Source organism: Lithobates pipiens, unplaced genomic scaffold (genome assembly GCF_037356315.1).
Source record: "Lithobates pipiens isolate NorthernLeopardFrog02 unplaced genomic scaffold, aLitPip1_a1.2 Scaffold_1, whole genome shotgun sequence".
NCBI classification, from domain to species: domain Eukaryota; kingdom Metazoa; phylum Chordata; class Amphibia; order Anura; family Ranidae; genus Lithobates; species Lithobates pipiens.
The window spans coordinates 113,228,664-113,243,147 of record NW_027507685.1 but is presented as its reverse complement, the minus strand read 5'-3'; positions in this window follow the sequence as shown (position 1 = coordinate 113,243,147).

Below are 14,484 nucleotides of genomic sequence, written 5' to 3'. Positions count from 1 at the left end.
ACAAGACTATCACCAAGCAGCTTGGTGAGAGGGGTGACAACAGTTGGTGCGATTATTCGCAAATGGAAGAAACACAAAATAACGGTCAGTCTCCCTCGGTCTGGAGCTCCATACAAGACCTCACCTTGTGGAGGTTCAATGATCATGAGAACGGTGAGGAATCAGCCCAGAACTACACGGGAGAATCTTGTCAATGATCTCAGCTGGGACCATAGTCACCAAGAAAACAATCGGTAACACACTAAACCATGAAGGACTGAAATCCTGCAGCCCCCGCAAGGTCCCCCTACTCAAGAAATCACATGTACAGGTCCGTCTGAAGTCTGCTAATGAACATCTGAATGATTCAGCGGAGAACTGGGGGAAAGTGTTGTGGTCAGATGAGACCAAAATTGAGCTCTTTAGCATCAACTCAACTCGCTGTGTTTGGCCTATGGCCCCCAAGAACACCATGCCTACCCTCAAACATGGAGGTGGAAACATTACGCTGTGGGGGGATATGACAAATTGCATCAAAGTGATGATGGACGGGGCCATGGACCATCAAATTTTGGGTGATAACCTCCTTCCCTCAGCCAGGGCATTGAAAATGGGTCATGGATGGGTCCTCCAGCGTGCCAATGACCCAAAACACACGGCCAAGGCAACAAAGGAGTGGCTCAAGAAGAAGCACATTAAAAAATGCTGACTGTGACCCTAAGAACACTATCCCTACAGTCACACACAGAGGTGGAAACATGATGCTTTGGGGCTGTTTCTCTGTTAAAGAAACAGGCCGACTTTGCCGCATTGAGGGGCCAATAAACGGGGCTATGTATTGTAAAATCTTGGAGGAGAACCTTCTTCCAGAACAATGAAGATGGGTCATGGATGGTTCTTCCAGCATGAAAATGACCCAAAACATACCACCAAGGCAACAAAGGAGTGGCTCAAGAAGAAGCATATTAAGGTCAGTCTCCCGACCTTAATACTATAGAAAATTTAAGGAGGGAGTTGAAACTTCAAGTTGCCAAGCGACAGCCTAGAAACCTTAAGGATTTAGAGAAGATCTGTAAAGAAGAATGGACCGAAAATGCCTCCTGGGATGTGTGCAATGGTCATGAAAAAAGTGAGGGTTCAGCATAGAACTACACGGGGGGGAGCTTGTGAATGATCTCAAGGCAGTTGGGACCTCACCAAACAAACCATTGGTAACACAATATGCCACCATGAATTGAAATCCCGCAGTGTCCGCAAAGTCCCCCTCCTCATGAAGACACATGTACAGGAACGTCTGAAGTTTGCCAATGAACATAAATGATTCAGAGAAGGATTGGGAGAACTTTCTGTGGTCAAATGAGACCAAAATTGAGCTCTTTGGCGACAACTAGACTTGCCGTTTTTGGAGGAAGAAAAATGCAGACTATGACCCTAAGAACACCGTCCCTACAGTCACACACGGAAGTGGAAACATTATGCTGTGGGGGTGTTTTTCTGCTGAAGGGACAGGACAACTTCAACGCACCAAAGTGACAATGGACGTGGCCATGTAGCATCAAATCTTGTGTGAGAACCTCGTTCCCTCAGCCAGGGCTTTGAAAATGGGTCATGGATGGGTCCTCCAGCATGACAATGACCCAAAACACACGCCCAAGGCAACAAAGTAGTGGCTCAAGAAGAAGCATAATAAAAAATGCTGACTGTGACCCTAAGAACACCATCCTTACAGTCACACACGGAAGTGGAAACATGATGCTTTGGGGCTGTTTCTCTGCTAAAGGTACAGGCCGACTTTGCCGCATTGAAGGGCCAATGGACGGGACCATGTATTGTAAAATCTTGGATGGGTCATGGATGGGTCTTCCAGCATAATGACCCAGAACATACCGCCAAGGCAACAAAGGAGTGGCTCAAGAAGAACCACAAGTCTCCAGACCTTAAACCCATAGAAAATTTATGGAGGGAGCTGAAACTTTGTGTCGCCAATTGACAGCCAGGAAACCTTTAGGATTTAAAGAAGATCTGTAGAGAAGAGTGGACCAAAAATGCCTCCTGAGATGTGTGCAAACCTGGTCACCACCTGCAAGAGACGTCTGACCTGTGTGATCGCCAACAAGGGTTTCTCCACCGACTACTAAGGGGATCAAATACTTATTTTACTCCATTTATAACATTTGTATTGTGTGTTTTTTTCTGAATTTTTGGTTGATCTTCTGCCTCTGTCATATAAAATACACCTATGATAACAATGATAGACCCTTCATTTCTTTGTAAGTGGGCAAAACCTACACAATCTGCAGGGGAGACGATCGTTATTTCCCCCCACTGTATATTTTTAAAAGTTAATAGTGGAGAATGATCGATGTCCTACTTTTCTGCCCTCACTGCTGAGACTTTCGCCTGGGAAGTTGAGGTCTTTCTAATACCTATTATTAGGTGAAATGAGGAAATGGTAGAAAACGTCATCTCCCAGTTAGGGAAATAAGTGACATTTTTCTCACAGAAGATTTTCTTTAAAGTGTTTGCCTTTCTTTTTTTTTGGGACCTGCAAGGTCATGATGTGCTAGTATTGCATCGCATGCGGGATCCGGATGCACAGTACAAGCAGGAGAAGAAGCAAAGCATTTGTGATGCTCGTCTTCCCAGCGCGGCGATCAAACTCGCTGGCAGCTTGGTAATCGGGCATCCAGCGATAGGTGGTGTCAGGGAATGCTGAGTGTGGCAACGTGCCCATGTAGCTTAGAGCGGTTGTAAACCTCAGACATGAAGTGTGAACTTGTCTTAGTCCAGAGCACTAAGTGCCATTCCTGTCTGCTGCCTCTGCTATCTGCCTGTGCCACTTATCCCGACGCCAAGAGCTAAAAAAGGGAGCTCCAGTACGGAGCCTGAGATTGACAGCCTCAGCTCTGTTCCTATGTGCTGTGTGAATGGGAGGGGGTGGAGGGGGGTGTCCCTTCCCTCCAATCAGCGCTCACGAGCTCTGCAGAGTGTAACTTCAGCTCCCTGCCCCCTGCTTTCTGAAAGCTAAGACAAGCTGTATAAATTCTGCACTTTGAATGGATGTAGAGAAGAGAAGACAGCAGATAAACAGGTACAACTTGTGTAGGAGGATTTGTTTAATCTCGGTGTATTACCTGAGGCCGGTCACTGCACTGGGGATATGGACATGTTTACAACCACTTTAACTACTTGCTTACTGGGCACTTAAACCTCCCTCATGCCCAGACCAATTTTCAGCTTTCAGTGCTCTCACACTTTGAATGACAATTACTCAGTCATGCAACACTGTAACCAAATGATTTTTTTTGTCCTTTTCTTCATACCAATAGCGCTTTCGTTTGGTGGTATTTGATCACCTCTCGGTTTTTTATTTTCTGCGCTATAAATGAAAAAAGACAGAAAATTTTGAAAAAAAAATGAATTTTCCTTCGTTTCTGTGATAAAATTTTGCAAATTAGCAATTTTTCTTCATTAATTTTGGCCACAATTTATACTACTACACATCTTTGGTAAAAATAACTCAAATTATTGCATATTATATGATCTGTGTGAAATTTATAGAGTCTACAAGCTATGGTGCAAATCATAAAGATTTGCAAAAAAAGATCACATCTGATGTACTAAGGCCTATCTCCATTCTTGAGACCCTAACAAGCCAGGAAAGTACAAATGCCCCCCAAATTACCCCTTTTTGGAAAGTAAACATTCCAATGTATTTAGTAAGAGGCATGGTAAGTTATTTTAAGTTGTCATTTTTTCCCACAATTCTTTGCAAAATTAAGATTTTTTTTTTTTTCACAAAATTTTCATTGTAATAGCTTATTTCTCCCACACGGAATGTGCATACCACAAATAACACCCCAAAATACATACTCCTACTCCTCCTGAGTATAACGATACCACATTTGTGAGACTTTTACACAGCCTGACCACATACAGAGGCCTAATTTTGAAGTAGCACCTTCAGGCATTCTAGGAGCATAAATTACACATTTCATTTCTCAACCACCTATTACAGTTTTGAAGGCCCTGGAACACCAGGGCAATGGAAACGTCCAGAAAATGACCCCATTTTGGAAAGCTAACACCCCAACGTATAATCTATGAGGCATAATGAGTCTTTTCAATGGTTCATTTTTTTCCAGAAGTTTTTGGAAAATGTGGAAAAAAATGAAAACACATTTTTTTTTTACACAAAGTTGTCCGTTTATAAGATATTTCCAACACATAGCATTTACATAGCAAAAATAACAACCCAAAATACATTCTACTACTCCTCCTGAGTATGGCAATACCACATGTGTGAGACGTTTACACAGCCTGGCCACATACAGAGGCGCAACATGCAAGGAACACCGCCGGCGTTCCAGGGACACATAGCCTGCACATACCAAGAATTACACCCCCAAATACATTATGCTGAGCAAAGGGTAAAGAAAAGATTACCTGTGGTTTTAGAAGCACAGTTGTCCACAGGAGGATATCACTGGTCCAGGCAGCAGGCAGGGACTTGGTCAGCAACAGCGAACACAATTTTTCAGGCAGCAGGCAGGGATACTGTCCATATACAGTCCAGGGTCAGTGCAGAGATATTGTCAGCAGTGCCAAAAATATTGGTCCTGGTAGTAGGCAGGTCCATGTGGTGTGGTCAGTGCGGCATGATGGCAGTAAGTCCTACAGGCAGCAGACAGAAGTAGAGCCTCGTTCAGGACAGAATGGGGATAGGGGTAGAGGCTTCTCCCTCCCAAATCTCTTTGGAGCCTCCGAGTCTCCAGACCCTAATCTAGGAATAAGAAAACAAAGAAAATTGTTTTCTTCTTCCAGAAAAACTATACTGGAGCCCCTCACATATGTGAGACCCCGTGTTGAATCCCACTAGTCCAGTTGCAGAATACAAGATCAGTCCAAGAGGCAGGCAAATATCATGGTCAAACAGTCCAAGGTCAGTTCCAGATCAGGCAGAGGTATGTACAGAATCATTAGGCAGAAGCATGGTCGAATAACAGTCCAGGGTCAGTTCCAGATCAGGCAGCGGTATGTACAGAATCGGCAGGCATAAGAGTGGTCAAATAACAAGCCAGGGTCAGTTATAGAGCAGGCAGAGGTATGTACAGAATCGTTAGGCAGAAGCATGGTCGAATAACAGTCCAGGGTCAGTTCCAGATCAGGCAGCGGTATGTACAGAATCGGCAGGCATAAGAGTGGTCAAATAACAAGCCAGGGTCAGTTATAGAGCAGGCAGTAGCATAAGGGGTGTGAAGGTGTATGAAGGCAGGAACTGAGGATTATGTTTACCATACTTCACTAAAAATGTATTGAAGTATGGTAACGCTGAAAACAGTCGCCTATGCAGAGGCCTGGTTGGGAAGGACATTGTGCACAATAATAAGATGTGTCTTTTCTGACTCCTGCTCTGGTACACACCTTACATCTTTTTTGACGTCTTTGGCCTGTTGGTTTGGGAGGGATTTTATCGGGAAAGTGGCGCTCGGAGAGTCGACTAATAACATCTGATCGGATATTTTCTGGTGGGCTGTTTGGGAAAATAAGGGCAGTGAAAACTTCCTCCTGGTAGCCAAAGAAACGTTTGGGGTTTTGGGTGGAGTTGCGGTAAATGACATAGGAATTGTAAATGGCCAATTGAAAAAAAATAAATTGCTACTTTTTTGTACCAATAGTATGTCCGTCTTGTGGCAAGATATGGTTCCATAATTTGGTCGTTGAATTCGACTCCCCCATGAACAAATTGTATTCATAAATGCATTTTGTTTTTTTTTACGGGGCCATTCCTTCTGGGGATTTCCGCGAAGGTATCATTATGGATAGAAGACAACATATACACATCCCTTCTGTCCCTCCACTTCACTGCCAGAACCTCCTTGTTTCTCAGACTTGCGGTTTCTCCTTTTCGCAGCTTCTTATTCACAAGACTTTGAGGAAAGCCCTTCCGATTCCTTTTTACGGTGCCACATGCTGGTGTCTTCTTCCGGTGAAGGTTGTGGAACAGGGGCAGAGATGTGTAGAAGTTATCTACATACAGGTGGTAGCCTTTATCCAATAGGGGGTATATGAGGTCCCAAACAACTTTTCTGCTGGATCCCAAGTAGTCCGGACAATTAGGGGGCTGCAGCTGGGTGTCCTTCCCTTCGTACACTATGAATGAATATGTGTACCCTGTGGCTCGGTCGCATAATTTGTAGATCTTCACCCCATAGCGGGCCCTTTTGCTGGGCATAAATTGCTTCATTTTAAGCCTACCACTAAATTTAATAAGGGACTCATCCACACATATGTGTTGGTCCGGGGTAAACAATTTGGGGAATGTTTGTGAAAAATAATTAAGTATTGGACGAATTTTGTAAAGCCTGTCGTAATTTGGGTCATTTCGTGGAAGGCACTGGGCATTGTCGCTGAAATGTAAGAACCTCATGATCATCTGATACCTGGTTCTGGGCATTACCGCGGAGAAGAGCGGTGAGTGGTGGAGGGGGTGGGTTGACCAATAGGTACGCAATTGATTTTTTTTGTTAAGCCCCATGTTAAATGTGAGGCCTAAAAAAACCTTGAACTCCTCCACCGTTAGGTCTCTCCATTCGTAGGGACGGGCATAATAAGATGTCGGATTTTTCAAAATAAATTGTTGTGCATACAGGTTGCACTGGGCCACAATTGACGACAACATATCCTCCGTAAAAATTAAATTAAAAAAATCTATTGGGGTAAAATTCTCCGTGTCCACCTGGACTCCTGGCTGGGCAGTGAAAGGGGGAACATTGGCCTTTCCTGATTTAGGAGGAAGCCACAAGGGGTTCTGAAGGGCATAGGGAAGGCCGGCATGGCTCCTAACCCTTTGGGGCTGAGATGACACCCCACTGGTACTTGGCCTTTCTTGCCGGGGCACTGCGGTGCTGGTGGACGGCACTGCAGTGCTGGTGGACGGCACTGTGGTGCTGATGGACGGCACTGCGGTGCTGGTGGACGGCACTTCGGTGCTGGTGGACGGCACTGCCTCACTAGAACGCCTTCGTTTGATGGGCCGGATATCTTCCTCCTCGGATTCAGTCAATGTTTCACTGCTGAGGACTGGCTCATAATTTATGGCAGCTTCAGAATCCGAATCTGAAAGAGAATCTGAAGAGGAGAGCTCCCCGTTGCTCTCGTCGGCTGTGGAAAGAATTTTGTACGCCTCCTCGGCGGAAAAGACTCGTTTAGACATGTTGCTGGTGTTAAGCCTGCACTGCTACAGCTACTCCTACAGATGGGCACTGCTGAGGTGACACAGATGGGCACTGATGAGGTGGCACTGATGTGCACTGATTGATGGCACAGATGTGCACTGATGAGGTGGCACAGATGTGTACTGTTGAAGCAGCACAGAGGTGGCACAGATGGTCACTGATGAGTCGGCACAGATGTGCACTGATGAGTCGGCACAGATGTGCACTGATGAGTCGGCACAGATGTGCACTGATTGTACAGATGTGCACTGTTTAGGTGGCACAGATGGGCGCTTTTGAGGTGGCACAGATGGGCGCTTTTGAGGTGGCACAGATGGGTGCTTTTGAGGTGGCACAGATGGGCTCTGTTGAAGCGGCACAAATGGGCACTGATGGGTCGGCACAGATGTGCACTGATTTATTGCACAGATGTGCAGATTTATTGCACAGATGTGCACTGATGAGGCGGCAGATGGGCACTGCTGAGGCGGGAAACAGATGGGCACTGCTGAGTCGGCACAGATGGGCACTGCTGAGGTGACACAGATGGGCACTGATGGGTCGGCACAGATGTGCACTGATTTATTGCACAGATGTGCAAATTTATTGCACAGATGTGCACTGATGAGGCAGCAGATGGGCACTGCTGAGGCGGCACAGATGGGCACTGCTGAGGTGGCACAGATGGGCACTGCTGAGGTGGCACAGATGGTACAGATGGGCACCGATTGGTACCGATGGGTACTGGCGGGCACTGTCGGTGCACAGATGGGCACTGGCGGGCACTAATGGTGCACAGATGGACACTGACGTTGCACAGATGGTGCACAGGTGGGCACAGGTGGGTACAGGTGGGCACTGGCAGGGTAGAGATGGGCACTGGCGGGGTACAGATGGGCACTGGCGGGCACAGATGGCACAAAAAACACTCTTTTTTTCAACTCACAGAATCTCTCTCCTCACACGCTGTCTCTGTGTGAGGAGACAGATTCGGCAATGGGAGATGATCTCATTTGTTTACATTTGAGATCATCACCCATTGGAGGCGGCGATCGCGCTGCAAACGGCCGCTGTGATTGGCCGTTTACAGCGATCTGTGATTGGCTGTGTCCACACACAGATTTTCCCCGATGCGCGCTCCCGGGATCGCGCAGGGAGCCATTAAAGGGGACGACGTCAATAGACGTAGTCCCGGCATTCGAGATCCGCACTGTAGCCGTCATTTGACTATAGCGCGGATCTCAAGTGGTTAAGTAAGGAACTTATTATTTTATTTCAGCTTTACCACTGACAGTCACTCATTGGGCTTCTTCAGGACAAGAGGTGGGTTTGCTATCACTGCCAAAGTCAGGCGGGCTCTGGTACTCTCCTTTACCCTGCGATGCTGCGATAACGGATTTTCCCGTAGGTGGTATCAGAGGACGGAGGATGTCATAACGTTGCTGTAACGTTACACATTTCATCCAGTCATTGGGCTTCTTCAGGACTAGGGGTGGGTTGCTATCACTGTCAAAGTCAGGTTGCCTCTGGTACTCTCCTTTACCCTGCATTGCTGCGATGCCAGATTTTCGTGTAGGTGGTATCAGAGGACAGAGGATGACATGATGTTGCTGTGACCTTACACATTTCATAGAGTCATTTGACTTCTTCAGAAAAAGGGTTGGGTTGCTATCACTGTCAAAGTCAGATGGGCTCTGGTACTCTCCTTTCCCTGCAATGCTGCAATGCCTAATGTTCACTCCCAGCCATCCACATGCCCAGCGGTTGAATGCTAGCTTGGCTAAATTGCTAGCACTTCAACTGCTGCCTTTTCAGCTGGTAGACTCGGCCCCCTTCCGTGAGTTTGTACAATGTGCGGTTCCTCAGTGGCAGGTCCCTAAACGCCACTTTTTCTCACGGAAGGCGATTCCGGCTCTCTACCGGCATGTGGAAGGCAATGTCCTTGCCTCGCTGGACAGGGCGGTCAGCAGTAAGGTGCATATCACCGCTGATTCATGGTCCAGCAGGCATGGACAGGGACGTTACCTGTCTTTCACGGCCCATTGGGTCACTCTTCTGGCAGGTGGGAAGGATGCAGGACAAGTTGCAGTAGTGTTGGAGGTTGTTCCACCACCACGCCTCCAAAATGCTACTACTGGTTGTGACACACCTCTCTCCTCCACCCCCTCCTCTTCTTCTTCCTCCATGGCCTTTTCCAGTGCTCTGTCCTCAGAACCAGCGGTGCTCCGTAGGCGTTCCAGGGGCTACGCAAGTACGCAGGCAAAATTATGCCATGCCGTGCTTGTGCTGGTTTGTTTGGGGGACAGGAGCCACACTGGGGTGGATGTTTTGTCAGCTCTGCAGGGGCAGGCCGAGAGGTGGTTGACGCCACGCCAGCTTAAGCCAGGAATGGTGGTTTGCGACAATGGCACCAACCTCCTCTCCGCCCTCCGACAGGGACAACTGACCCATGTGCCCTGTGTGGCTCACGTCCTTAACCTGGTGGCGCAGCGGTTCTTGGGCAGGTACCTGAGCTTACAGGATGTCCTGAAGCAGGCCAGGAAAGTCTGTGTGCATTTCCGCCGATCATTTAATGCCTGTGCTCGGCTGGCTGAGCTCCAAAAGGAGTTGAACCTGCCCAAGAACCGCCTTATATGTGACATGCCCACCAGGTGGAACTCAACGTTGGCCATGCTGCAGCGGCTGCACACGCAGCAGAGGGCCATCAATGAGTACCTGTGCGACTACGGCACCAGGACAGGGTCAGGGAAGCTCGGTTTTTTCTCACCACGCCAGTGGGGCATGATCAGGGATGCATGCTCTGTTGATATAATATTTCCCACTGACACCAATGATGGGGCACTATTCCTCCTACTGACACAAATGATGGGGCATTATTCTTCCCACTAACACCACTGATGGGACACTATTCTTTCTCACTGATACCAATGATGGGGCGCAATTCCCCCCACTCACACCAATAATGGGGCACTATTCCTCCCACTGACACCAATGATGGGGCATTATTCTTCCCACTGACACCAATGATGGGGCACTATTCCTCCCACTGATACCAACAATGGGGCATTATTCTTCCCACTGACACCATTGATGGGACACTATTCTTTCTCACTGACACCAATGATGGGGCACTATTCCTCCCACTGATACCAATGATGGGGCACTATTCCTCCCGCTGATATCAATGATGGGGCACTATTCCTCCCACTGATACCAATGATGGGGCACTATTCCTCACACTAATACCAATCATGAGGTACTATTGTTCCACCCAGTGCAGTTTTGTCTGGCAGGAATAATTCCCCATTGGTGTATGTGGGAAGAATAGTGCCCGAATGGCCTTATACGGGCTTCATCTGGCCCTCAGCCGCAGTTTGGAGACCTCTGGTCAATTTGTCCCTTGTCCTAGTTTCTCAAATCCTTACACTTGTCCATTGTTTCTGCTTTCACAAACACAGCAACTTCAGGGACAACATGTTCACCTGCAGCCTAATATATCCCGCCCACTTTCAGATGCCAAAGTAATCAATGTTGTTCACTTTACCTGTCAGTGGTCAGAAGGTAATAGCTGATCGGTGCATAGATGGGTATAAATGGGTACAGAAGTTCTGAGTGGACAGTCATGGGCACATGATCGTGTTGTTGAATGTTGTGTGGTTATTTGTTTATGTAGTTTACCCAGAAGTGAGGCTCGCTAAATGTTGAAAGGTTTGACCACACAAGAACTGTTTTCTCATCACTTCTGCTAACAAACAGGACAGCGAAACCACCCAAAGTCCCCGACCCAACGACATCTCCACCAACCACCAGCCTACGTTCTGTTGACCTCACTTACACAGGACTTAGAGGTCCTTGGGCCCCATTCAGCTTACACAAATTCTCTCTGATAACGCACACCAGGCAGAAGAAAGGAGGACAAAGCCTTTATGTCCCTCCTTCATTCTCCACAGTCCTCACACAATGGATGGGTATCCGTTAAGTCAGGAACAAGGGACATTCCAGGGACTATTTTATGAGGACTAAAGTCCATGCTACAGATTTCCGGCCCATCACCACGGAAATGTTAACAGCAGAGTGAGAAAAAGCATTGGACAAAGGAGGGGGAAAGATTCCGAAATGTCTCGGAAAGTGCTGGAGGACGGAAGGGGACCAGAACTAAGGATTTGATCTAGTACAGAGGTCTCCAAACCTTCTAAAGCAAGGGCCAGCTTATTGTCCTTCAGACTGTAGGAGGGCCGGGCTATGGCTATTGGGAGAACAAATGCCTGGAGCTTGGTGGTCAGTGAAAGTAAAAACAAATTACTTAGTGCCTGTGGTCAATAGGAGGAGGAGGACTGCACAGTGAGGCTGAGATGAGCATTGTGTTATCTGGAAATGCAATCCAAGTTGCAGAAGATTACCCGGCATGTGCCAGGACGGAGCGGCTGCAGTCTGGCATCTTCCTCCTGGGCACTGGATGACCTTCTCCTGGCACTAAATGTTAGTCAACAGGGGTTGGTGGGTGGTTACAGCTCTCTTTATTGAAGGAATTTCTTTAGAAGGCGAACATGTTCCTCAAAAGTCACCAAAATACCATCTTCATTTTGTCTTCACAACTGTCCGATGCATTTACCCGACATGGAGAAATCTTCAGATGATCGCTGAAATGATGGGAAATTCCCCTCAAATTTTATAATGTGACTGAAATTGGGCAATAGAAAATCTAGGAATGTCTTGTATGTGGGAAGCCCAATTCACCGGAATATTCTCAGCTGTACGAAGGCTTGTGATAATCAGGTGCGGGTGGTCCTGTTTTGGGTAAATGCACTCACTAATATAGAAGAGGCATGGGAACATTACACCAAACCTTCACCAACAACACATAGGAATCTATATGATTAGATGAGGGGGTCTAGGGTCCAGCTAAAGGAGGTGCAGAAGGTGCAGATGTTTCCTGGTCCAAGGGGGTCCGAAGGCTCGAGTATAAGTATTAGCCCTCCTTGTATATCAGTGGTGTGTATGGACAGCTATCTCCCAATTGTGCATAGGGTTTCAATACAGAAGAGCAAACCTCAAAGCAAATAGTGCCTGCTGTGCTGTCTCTTTAGGTAACACCTAGTGCTCTGAGGGGCCCTTTGACATATATAGTGGGTTTATTTGTTAATGCAAAAAGTGTATATATACAGTATATACAGTATCTCACAAAAGTGAGTACACCCCTCAGTCACATTTGTGTAAATCTTTTCTGCTCTCTTTTAAGGTGACAACACTGAAGAAATGACACTTGTCTACAATGTAAAGTAGTGAGTGTACAGCTTGTATAACAGTGTAAATTTGCTGTCCCCTCTTGTAGGTGGGTTTGGGGTGGTTATCTTGTTGGAAAACTGCCCTGCGGCCCAGTCTCTGAAGGGAGGGGATCATACTCTGCTTCAGTATGTCACAGTACATGTTGGCATTCATGGTTCCCTCAATGATCTGTAGCTCTCCAGTGCTGGCAGCACTCAGACCATCACACCTCCACCACCATGCTTGACTGTAGAAAAGACACACTTGTCTTTGTCCTCCTCACCTGGTTGCCCCCACACACGCTTGTCACCATCTGAACCAAATACGTTTATCTTGGTCTCATCAGACCACAGGACATGGTTCCAGTAATCCATGTCCTTAGTTTGCTTGTCTTCAGCAAACTATTTGCGGACTTTCTTGTGCATCATCTTTAGAAGAGGCTTCCTTCTGGGATGACAGCTATGCAGACCAATTTCATGCAGTGTGCGGCGTATAGTCTGAGCACTGACAGGCTGACCCCCCAGCCCTACAACCTCTGCAGCAATGCTGGCAGCACTATGTCTATTTCCAAAAGACAACCTCTGGATATGACGCTGAGCACATGACCACAACTTCTTTGGTGGACCATGGCGAGGCCTGTTCTGAGTGGAATCTGTCCTGTTATATGGCTGTATGGTCTTGGCCACCGTGCTGCAGCTCAGTTTCAGGGTCTTGGCAATCTTCTTATAGCCTAGGCCATCTTTATGTAGAGCGAAAATTCTTCTTCTTCGGATTCTCAGAGAGTTCTTTACCATGACGGGCCATGTTGAACTTCCAGTGACCAGTATGAGAGAGTGAGAGCGATAACACCAAATTTAACAAACCTGCTCCCCATTCACACCTGAGACCTTGTAACACTAATGCCGCGTACACACGTAGCAGACTATCCAGCGGACTTAGTCTGGCAGACTTTCCGCCGGACTTTCCGAACGAGCTACTTGCCCACACACATCACTTTTTCAGTGGACTAATACGGCGTACTAAGTCCGCCGGACTATCCACCGTAGTTTTGAAATGAACGGACTCGCCCACACACATGGAGGAAAGTGCGCTCATTTTGAGCGTGTCTCCAGGTAGCCGGGGCCAGCGACGCCTCCTTCGCTGGCCCCGGTATGGAGTTAAAGGGGAATTCCTACACCGAAAAATCGGCGTGGGGGTCCCCCCCTAGGTCCATATCAGACCCTTATCCGAGCACGCTACCCGGCCGGCCAGGAAAGGGGGTGGGGCGAGCGAGCGCCCCCCCTCCTGAGCCGTACCAGGCCGCGTGCCCTCAACATTCTTCTTCGCCGCCGCCGCCCTCTTCTTCCGACTTTGGGGGTCTTGTCCCCCTCTTCGGTTCTTCTTGCCGGGCCACCGCGCCTTCTTCTAGCTCTTTTACAAGCAGAGGCCCGGTCTTCTGTCGTCGTTGTCGCCGTCTTCTGTTCTCTTCTTCTCTTCAGATATTGCCTCGTTGCTGTCTCTGCTCACAATGGCAGGGACGCGGCACGCGGCGACTTATATAGTGACATCATAATGCACGGGGACATCATTCGGTGATGTCCCCGGTGGCCCTGCAAGAAGAACCGAAGAGGGGGACAAGACCCCCGCAGAGGGGGACAAGACCCCCGAAGTCGGAAGAAGAGGGCGGCGGTGGCGAAGAAGAAAGCCGGGCTCCTCCGCTAGTAAAAGAGCTAGCAGAAGATAGCGGAGGAGTCCGGCAAAAAGACCCCGAAGACGGACAGAAGACCCCCGGAGCTGTGCAATAAACTAAAATAAACCTTGTGTGTTGTGTTTTTTTTTACTTTTTTTTTACAGGTGAATGAATAGGGGTACATTGTACCCCATACTCACTCACATAGGGTGGGGGGCCGGGATCCGGGGGGCCCCCTTATTAAAGGGGGCTCACGGATTCCCATAAGCCCCCCGCCGGCAGACCCTGACAACCAACGGTCAGGGTTGTCGGGAAGAGGCCCTTGTCCTCATCAACATGGGGACAAGGTGCTTT